Raw genomic sequence first — 8091 nt, forward strand, 5'->3', positions numbered from 1 at the left:
TTAGTGCTGGTCTCCATTATCTCTCTTCAATTGGGGACCAAACATTCAAATATAAAAGTCGATATGGCCATTCTCATTTAAACCACCACATTCTTCTCCCTGACTCCCAGAGGCTTGTGGCCACATCATAACACAAAACGCATTTAGTCCAACTTCAAAAGTCCCTATAGTCAGTCAATGAGTACCAACCCTGCTTAAAACGTCTAAAGTCCAAAGCATCTTCTGAGACCAAAGGCAAGCTTTAACTGCAACCTCTCATAAAATCAAATGGAAAGAAGCAGATCACACACTTCCAGCACTCACTAGTAGAGAATATGTATTACCAGTCCAAAGGGGGAAGGGAGCGAGCATAGTGAGGAAATACCGGGCCAAAGCGAGGATGAAACCCAGCAGAGCAAACTCCAAATCCTGCACGTCTGTGTCTGATGTCCATGGGCTTAGGTGACTCTTCCCTCCCAGTCTTACTGCCTGTAGCACACCTCTCTCTCTTGGGCTGGCTCAATGCCCCATATGTAGCTCTCTCTCCTTGGCAGGAGTCTTACTGGCATGTCCGGAACATGGGGGTCTCCAATGGAATCCAGGTTTCACCTTCATAGTTTCATGCAATGGCTTCTCTGTTGCTGATGATTTCTTTTGCTGATTAATTTTTCCTTTAATTCCTTGGAAGCTTAGCTGGGTGGGTCTTACCCTGGGGTACCACTCCCTTTATTCCATGTTGAGTCAGGCCTTTCTCTAAATTTTTTATCTCCTTGAGCATAGGACTTGGCTGCAGCATTACGTTTCCCAGTGGTTTTTTTATTTTTCTCTACAAACTATACATTTGTATTTCTCTTTATATTGCTTGCTCTTTTCACTGTGGCTGTATACAGGAGTGGTCAATAATAACCACATGATGCAGTTAAGACCAGACTGTCTTGAAATCTCTTTTGCTGATGATGTTAGTTGAAAACTTATCAACTCATTCTCAGGCAAATTCTTACAACAAGGGCAAAAGAAGCCACAGTCTTTGCAAAAATATCACAAGAATTGTCTTTAGGCCAGCAAATAATATTCTTCCCCTTTAAAGCCTCTTGATCTAGGCTTCTGTAGTCAACCTCGTCCTCAGCACTACGGTCTTCCATGATACGAGAATGGCCCACTAAGCATTACCTAAACCCGTCGACCATTTTTCTTGTCCAAAGTCATCCTGCAGACTTCTATATTTTTCCAACAAATAGCGTGGTCAGGCCTGTCATGACAATGCTCTAGTCTGCAGCATCGAATTCTGTCTTAGTATTCTACTGCTCTGAAGAGACACCGTGACAAGGTAACTCTATAAAAGCAATCATTTAATCGGGGGACTGATTATAGTTTTAGGTTAGCCCATGATCATCATAGCTGGAAGCAGACAGGCATGGTGTTGGAGCAGTAGTTGAGAGCTTTATATCCTGATCTATATGCAGTATACAACAGGGGATGAGGATAGGGGCCAGTAGTGAAGGGACACCGGAGCTGGCCTGGGCTTTCATAACCTCAAAGCCCAGCCTCACGCAACGAGACCACAACTCCTAATCCTTTACAAACCATTCCATTCCCTAGTTACTAAGCATTAAATATGTCAGCTGATGGGGACCAGTCTCATTCAAACCACCACATGATGGTGTGTTAGGGTGACATATGGTCTCAGTCCTGAGATGGTCTTAGTTTAGCACTGAAATTCTGGTGCCAGATTGAAACCTTCAGTTCCCAGAAAAGTAGTATAGTTTGTCATCATACATTTCCTGGGAGAAATTTAAAATAGGATAGCGTCATGCATTAGACATTGCTTTGGACAATGAGTAAACACATATAAAATGGAGGCCCTATAAGGTATCTCTGAGTGACATTATGAATATCACAGTGTGTCAGTACATGATGTTCCTATTGCAATGGAAACAATTAATGACACATTGCTCAAAATATCATTAAGTGACAAATAGCTTTATCTCTAGTTCTGTTCTGTTTCTTCCACATGAGAACTTAGTACTACCTTCATAGTGTCCCGTAGATTAGGGAATGCTGCGTTTATTTTCATTCAATTGTGAAGAGTTTTAGATATTTTCCTTGAATTCTGTCCTCACCCAGTTTTTATTTGATAGTGAGTTGTTCTGATTTCATGAATATGTATCATTTCTTCCATTTCTTTCTCTCTTCCTCTTTCTTTCCTTCTTTCTTTCTTTCTTTCTTTCTTCCATCTTTCTTTCTTTCTTTCTCTTTCTTTCCTCTCTCTCTCTCTCTCTCTCTCTCTCTCTCTCTCTCTCTCTCTCTCTCTCTCTCTCTCTCTCTCTTTTTCCTTCCTTCTCAGTCTGGTTATCCTTTGAGTAGAGCAAGGCTACTGATTTATTTGAGTTAATTTTATACCCAGCCACGTTGCTGAAGGTGTTTATCAGCTTTAGTAGTTCTCTGGTGGAACTTTTGGGGTCACTTAAGTATACTATCATATCTGCAAATAGTGATATTTTGACTTCTTCCTTTCCAATTTGTATCCCTTTGACCTCCTTTTGTTGTCTGATTGCTCTGGCTAGGACTTCGAGTACTGTATTGAATAAGTAGGGAGAGAGTGGGCAGCCTTGTCTAGTCCCTGATTTTAGTGGGATTGCTTCAAGTTTCTCTCCATTTACTTTAATGTTAGCTACTGGTTTGCTGTATATGGCTTTTATTATTTTTAGGTATGAACTTTGAATTCCTATTCTTTCCAGGACTTTTATCATGAAGGGGTGTTGAATTTTGTCAAATGCTTTCTCAGCATCTAATGAAATGATCATGTTTTTTTTTCCTTTGAGTTTGTTTATAGTGGATTACAATGATGAATTTCCATATATTGAACCATCCCTGCATCCCTAGGATGAAGCCTACTTGATCATGATGGATGATCATTTTGATGTATTCTTGGATTCGGTTTGCAAGAGTTTTATTGAGTATTTTTGTGTTGATATTCATAAGGGAAATTGGTCTGAAGTTCTCTTTCTGTGTTGGGTTTTTGTGTGATTCAGGTATAAGCGTAATTGTGGCTTCATGGAAGGAATTGGATAGTGCTCCGTCTGTTTCTATTTTGTGGAATAGTTTGTACTGTATTGGTATGAGGTCTTCTATGAAAATCTAATAGAATTCTGCATTAAACCCACCTAGTCATGGGCTTTTTTGGTTGAGAGACATTTAACAAATGCTTCTATTTCTTTTGGAGTTATCTGATCCTGATTTAACTTTGGTGCCTGGTATCTGTCTGGAAAAGTGTCCATTTCATCCAGGTTTTCCAGTTTTTTAGAATATAGGCTTTTATAGTAGGATCTGTTAATTTTTTTTGAATTTCCTCAGATTCTGTCTCCTTTTTCATTTCTGGTCTTTGTTAATTTGGAGATTGTCTCTGTGTCCTCTGGTTAGTCTGGCCAAGGGTCTATTGATCTTGTTGATTTTCTCAAAGAACCAGCTCCTTGTTTTGTTCTTTGTGTAGTTTCTTTTATTTTTACTTGGTTGATTTCAGGTCTGAGATTGGTTATTTCCTGCAATTTATTCCTCTTGGGTTATTTGCTTCTATTGTTTTAGAGCTTTCAGGTGTGCTGTCCAGCTGCTAGTGTATGCTCTCTCCAGTTTCTTTTTGGAGGTTCTCAGAGCTATGAGTTTTCCTCTTAGTACTGCTTTCATTGTGTCCCGTAAGTTTGGGTATGTTGTACCTTCATTTTCATTAAATTCTAAAAGGTGTTTAATTTATTTATTTTTTTTCCTTGACCAAGTTATTGTTGAATAGAGCATTGTTCAACTTTCATGTGTATTTGAGCTTTCTGTGTTTTTTGTTGTTATTGAAGAGTAGCCTTAGTCTATGGTTATCTGATAGCATGTATAGGATTATTTCAATCTTCTTGTATCTGTTGAGGCCTGTTTTATAACCAATTATACGGTCAGTTTTGGAGAAGGTACCATGAGGTGCTGAGAAGAAGGTATATTCTTTTGTTTTAAGATGATATATTCTATAGATAGCTATTAAATCCATTTTGTTAATGACTTCCATTAGTTTCACTGTGTCTCTGTTTAGTTTCTGTTTCCATGATCTGTTCCTTGATGATAGTGGGGTATTGAAATCTCCCACTATTATTGTGTGAGGTGTAATGTATACTTTGAGATTTAATAACGTTTCTTTTATGAATGTGGGTGCCTTTGCATTTGGAGCATAGACATTCAGATTTGAGATTTCATCCTAGTGGATTTTTCCTTTTATGAGTATGAAGTGTCCTTTCTTATATTTTGATAACTTTTGGTTGCAAGTTGATTTTATTTGATATTAGAATGGCTACTGTAGCTTGTTTCTTGGGACCATTTATTTGGAAAAAAATTTTCCCAGCCTTTTACTCAGAGGAAGTCTCTGTTTCTGCCACTGAGATGTGTTTCTTTTATACAGCAAAATGCTAGGTCTTGCTTATGTAACTAATTTGTCAATCTGTCTTTTTATTGGGGAATTGAGTCCATTGATATTGAGAGATACTAGGGACTAATGGTTGTTGTTTCCTATTATTTTTGTTGTTACAGGTGGAATTATGTTGGTGTGGATATCTTCTTTTGGTTAGTTGAAAGAGGATTACTTTCTTGTTTTTTTCTTGGGTTTAGTTTCTCTCCTTGTGTTGTAATTTTCCATCTATTATCCTTTGTAGGGCTTGATTTGTGAAAAGATATTGTATAAATTTGGTTTTGTCATGGAATATCTTGGTTTTTCCATCTATGGTTAATTGAGAATTATAGTAGCCTGGGCTGGCATTTTTGTTTTCTTAGGGTCTGTATGACATCTGCCCAGGATCTTCTAGTTTTCATAGTCTCTGTTAAGAAGTCTGGTGTAATTCTGATAGGTCTGCCTTTATATGTTACTTGACATACTGTTTCCCCCTTACTGGCTTTTAATATTCTTTGTTTTGTGCATTTGGTGTTTTGACTGTTATGTGAAGGGAGGAGTTTCTTTTTTGGTCCAATCTCTTTGGTGTTCTTCTTGTATGTTAATGGGCATCTCTTTCTTTAGATTAGGGAAGTTTTCTTCTATAATTTTGTTGAAGATATCTACTGACCCTTTAAGTTGGGAATCTTTGCTGTCTTCTGTACCTAATATCCTCAGGTTTGATCTTCTCATTGTGTCCTGAATTTCCTGGATGTTTTAGGCTAGGAGCTTTTTTCATTTTACATTTTCGTTGACAGTTGGGTCGATGTTTTCTATGGTATCTTCTGCCCCTGAGATTCTCTCTTCTATCTCTTATATTCTGTTGGTGATGGTTGAGTCTGTGACTCCTGATTTCTTTTTAGGTTTTCGATCTCCCTTTGTGATTTCTTTATTGTGTTTATTTCCATTTTTAGATACTGGAAGGTTTTGTTCAATTTCTCCACCCATTGGTTTGTGTTTTCCTGTAATTCTTTAAGGGATTTTTGTGTTTCCTCTTTAAGTGCTTTTACCTATTTACCTATGTTTCTGGTATTTCTTTAAGGGAGTTATTTATGTGCTTCTTAAAGTCCCCTAATATCATCATGAGATATAATTTTAACACCTAGTCTTGCTTTTCAGGTGTGTTGGAGGATCCAGGACTTGTAGTGGGAGAATTGGATTCTGATGATGCCAACTGACCTTGGTTTCTGTTGCTTAGGTTCTTACACTTGCCTCTAGTCATCTAGTTATCTTTGGTGTTAGCTGGTCTTGCTGTCTCTGACAGTGACTTGGCCCTCCTGTAAGCTTGTATGTCAGCACTCCTTGGAGACCAGCTCTCTTCTGGTGGGACTTGAATAAAGAGAACACAGGGTCAGCTCAGGGTGCAGACAGAAAGCGGAAGGATCCTGTCCCAGACTGCTCCTTAGCTCCTGTGTCCTGAGGGCTCCAGGCAGGTCCCTCTGAGCAGTAGTGGTGTTCTTACCTGTGCTTTCAGGTGTGCCAGCACTCCAGGGAGTCTAGCTCTCCCAGTGAGATTCCAGGCACAAAGAGCTGTGGCACAGGGTCAACTCCTGGTGCAGATGGAATCTTGAAGAATCATTTTTCCCATTTCTATTGTTGATGTTTTGCTTTCATCCATGAGGGGCAGATAGAATACAGGTGTGTTTTCAATTTTTTAAAAGTATCTGTGAAACTTCCTTTGTGCAATAATATGTAATGAATTTTGGAGAATGTGCCATGAGGTGTTAAAAATGTGTATTTTTAAATATGATTTGGTATAAATTTTTGTGGATGTCTGTTAAGCTCATTTGAATTATGATTTTGTTTACTACCACATTTATCTGTGTAGTTTTTGTCTGAATGATCTGTCTATTGTCAAGAGTTAGGTATTGAAGACTCCGCTATCAGTGTGTGGGCATCAATGTGTGATTAAGGGTGTATTAATGTTTCTTTTATGAACTTGGTGCATGAATACTTAGAATTGTAATATCCTCTTGGTGGATTTTTTTCTTTTAATGAGTATGTAGTGTTCCTCCTTATGGTTGGTTTTGGCTTGAAGTCAGTTTTATTAGATATGAAAATGGGATACACAACTTGCTTCTTATTTGCTCAGAACACTTTTTTCCCATCCTTTAACTCTGAGTGATTTCCATCCTTGATGATGAGGTGAATTTCTGGATGCAGCAGGAAGATGGGTCATATTTTCTAATGCAAAATGGCAGTCTTCATTTTTATTAGAAAACTGAGATTACTAATATTGAAATTAATGAGTAGCATGTATTAATTTCAACCATTTTATTGTTACAGTATTCATTATTTTTATTTTATATTTTGCCTCACTGTTCTGAGGTTATTTATTATGTCCTCTTTTGTGTAATTAACCTTCTAGTGCCCTCTGTTTGACTGTATTTGTGAACAAAAAGTATTTTAAATTCATTTTAATTGTAAAATGTTATTCTTTCTTTTTCAATTGCTAGCTTTGCTGGACACAGTAGTGTAGTCTGACCTCTGTGGTTTCTTAAGATCTTGTATAACATCAGTCCAGGCCCTTCTGGCTTTCATTGAAAAGTCAGGTATTAATCTAATGGGTCTATCTTTATATGTGATTAGATCTTTTTCCTTGTAGCTTTTACTATCCTTTATTTGTGGTCCTGTACCACAAATTTAGTGTTTAGTGTTTTGTACATGGAGAGTTACTTTTATGGTTCTATTTAGTGTCCTTTATGCCTTTCATACATACCATGATAGGCATCACTTTCTTTAGGCTGGGGAAATTTTCTTCTATGATTTTCTTAAAAAAAGTTTCTATGCCTCTAACTTGGGTTTCTTTTCTTTCCTCTATACCTATTATAGTTTACTTTTTAAATATTGTCTCAGGTTTTCTGAATATTTCTGCTTGGATTTTTAAAAAGTTGACATTTTATTTGAATGAGTTACTTATTTCTTGAACTTCATTTTCAAGATTGAAATTATCTCAAGAAGAGACTGCTCTCTGTACATACATCTCGGACGCCAGAGGAAAACACCAAAGGCCATCTGGAACCCTGGTGCACTGAAGCTCCCGGAAGGGGTGGCACAGGTCTCCCTGGTTGCTGCCGCCGCAGAGAGCCCTTGGGCAGCACCCTGCGAGCAAACTTGAGCCTCGGGACCACAGGTAAGACCAACTTGTCTGCTGCAAGAGAGCTGCCTGGTGAGATTGGGACACACAGAGGCAGAGTTCATCTAGGACCGGGCACGTCCTGTGTTTGCCGGAGGTCCCACGTCCGCGGATCCCGGGCACGCAGCAGCTCTCTGCTCCCAGACCCTGTGGGAAAGAGACCTCACCGCCTGATCAGGTGGGCACTCCTGAGGCTGCAGAGCGGAAGAGACCACCAACACTGCCCACCCCTGCCCACATCCCTGGCCTAAGAGGAAACTGTAAAAGGCCTCTGGGCTCCCGTGGGGGAGGGCCCAGGAGCGGCAGGACCCCTGCCTGAGACACCGCCGGAACCTGAGGGAAACAGACCTGATAAACAGTTCTCTGCACCCAAATACCGTGGGAGGGAGAGCTGAACCTTCAGAGAGGCAGACAAGCCTGGGAAACCAGAAGAGACTGCTCTCTGTACATACATCTCGGACGCCAGAGGAAAACACCAAAGGCCATCTGGAACCCTGGTGCACTGAAGCTCCCGGAAGGG

Source organism: Rattus norvegicus, chromosome 5, assembly GCF_021556685.1.
Source record: "Rattus norvegicus strain SHRSP/BbbUtx chromosome 5, alternate assembly SHRSP_T2T, whole genome shotgun sequence".
Lineage (NCBI taxonomy): Eukaryota > Metazoa > Chordata > Mammalia > Rodentia > Muridae > Rattus > Rattus norvegicus.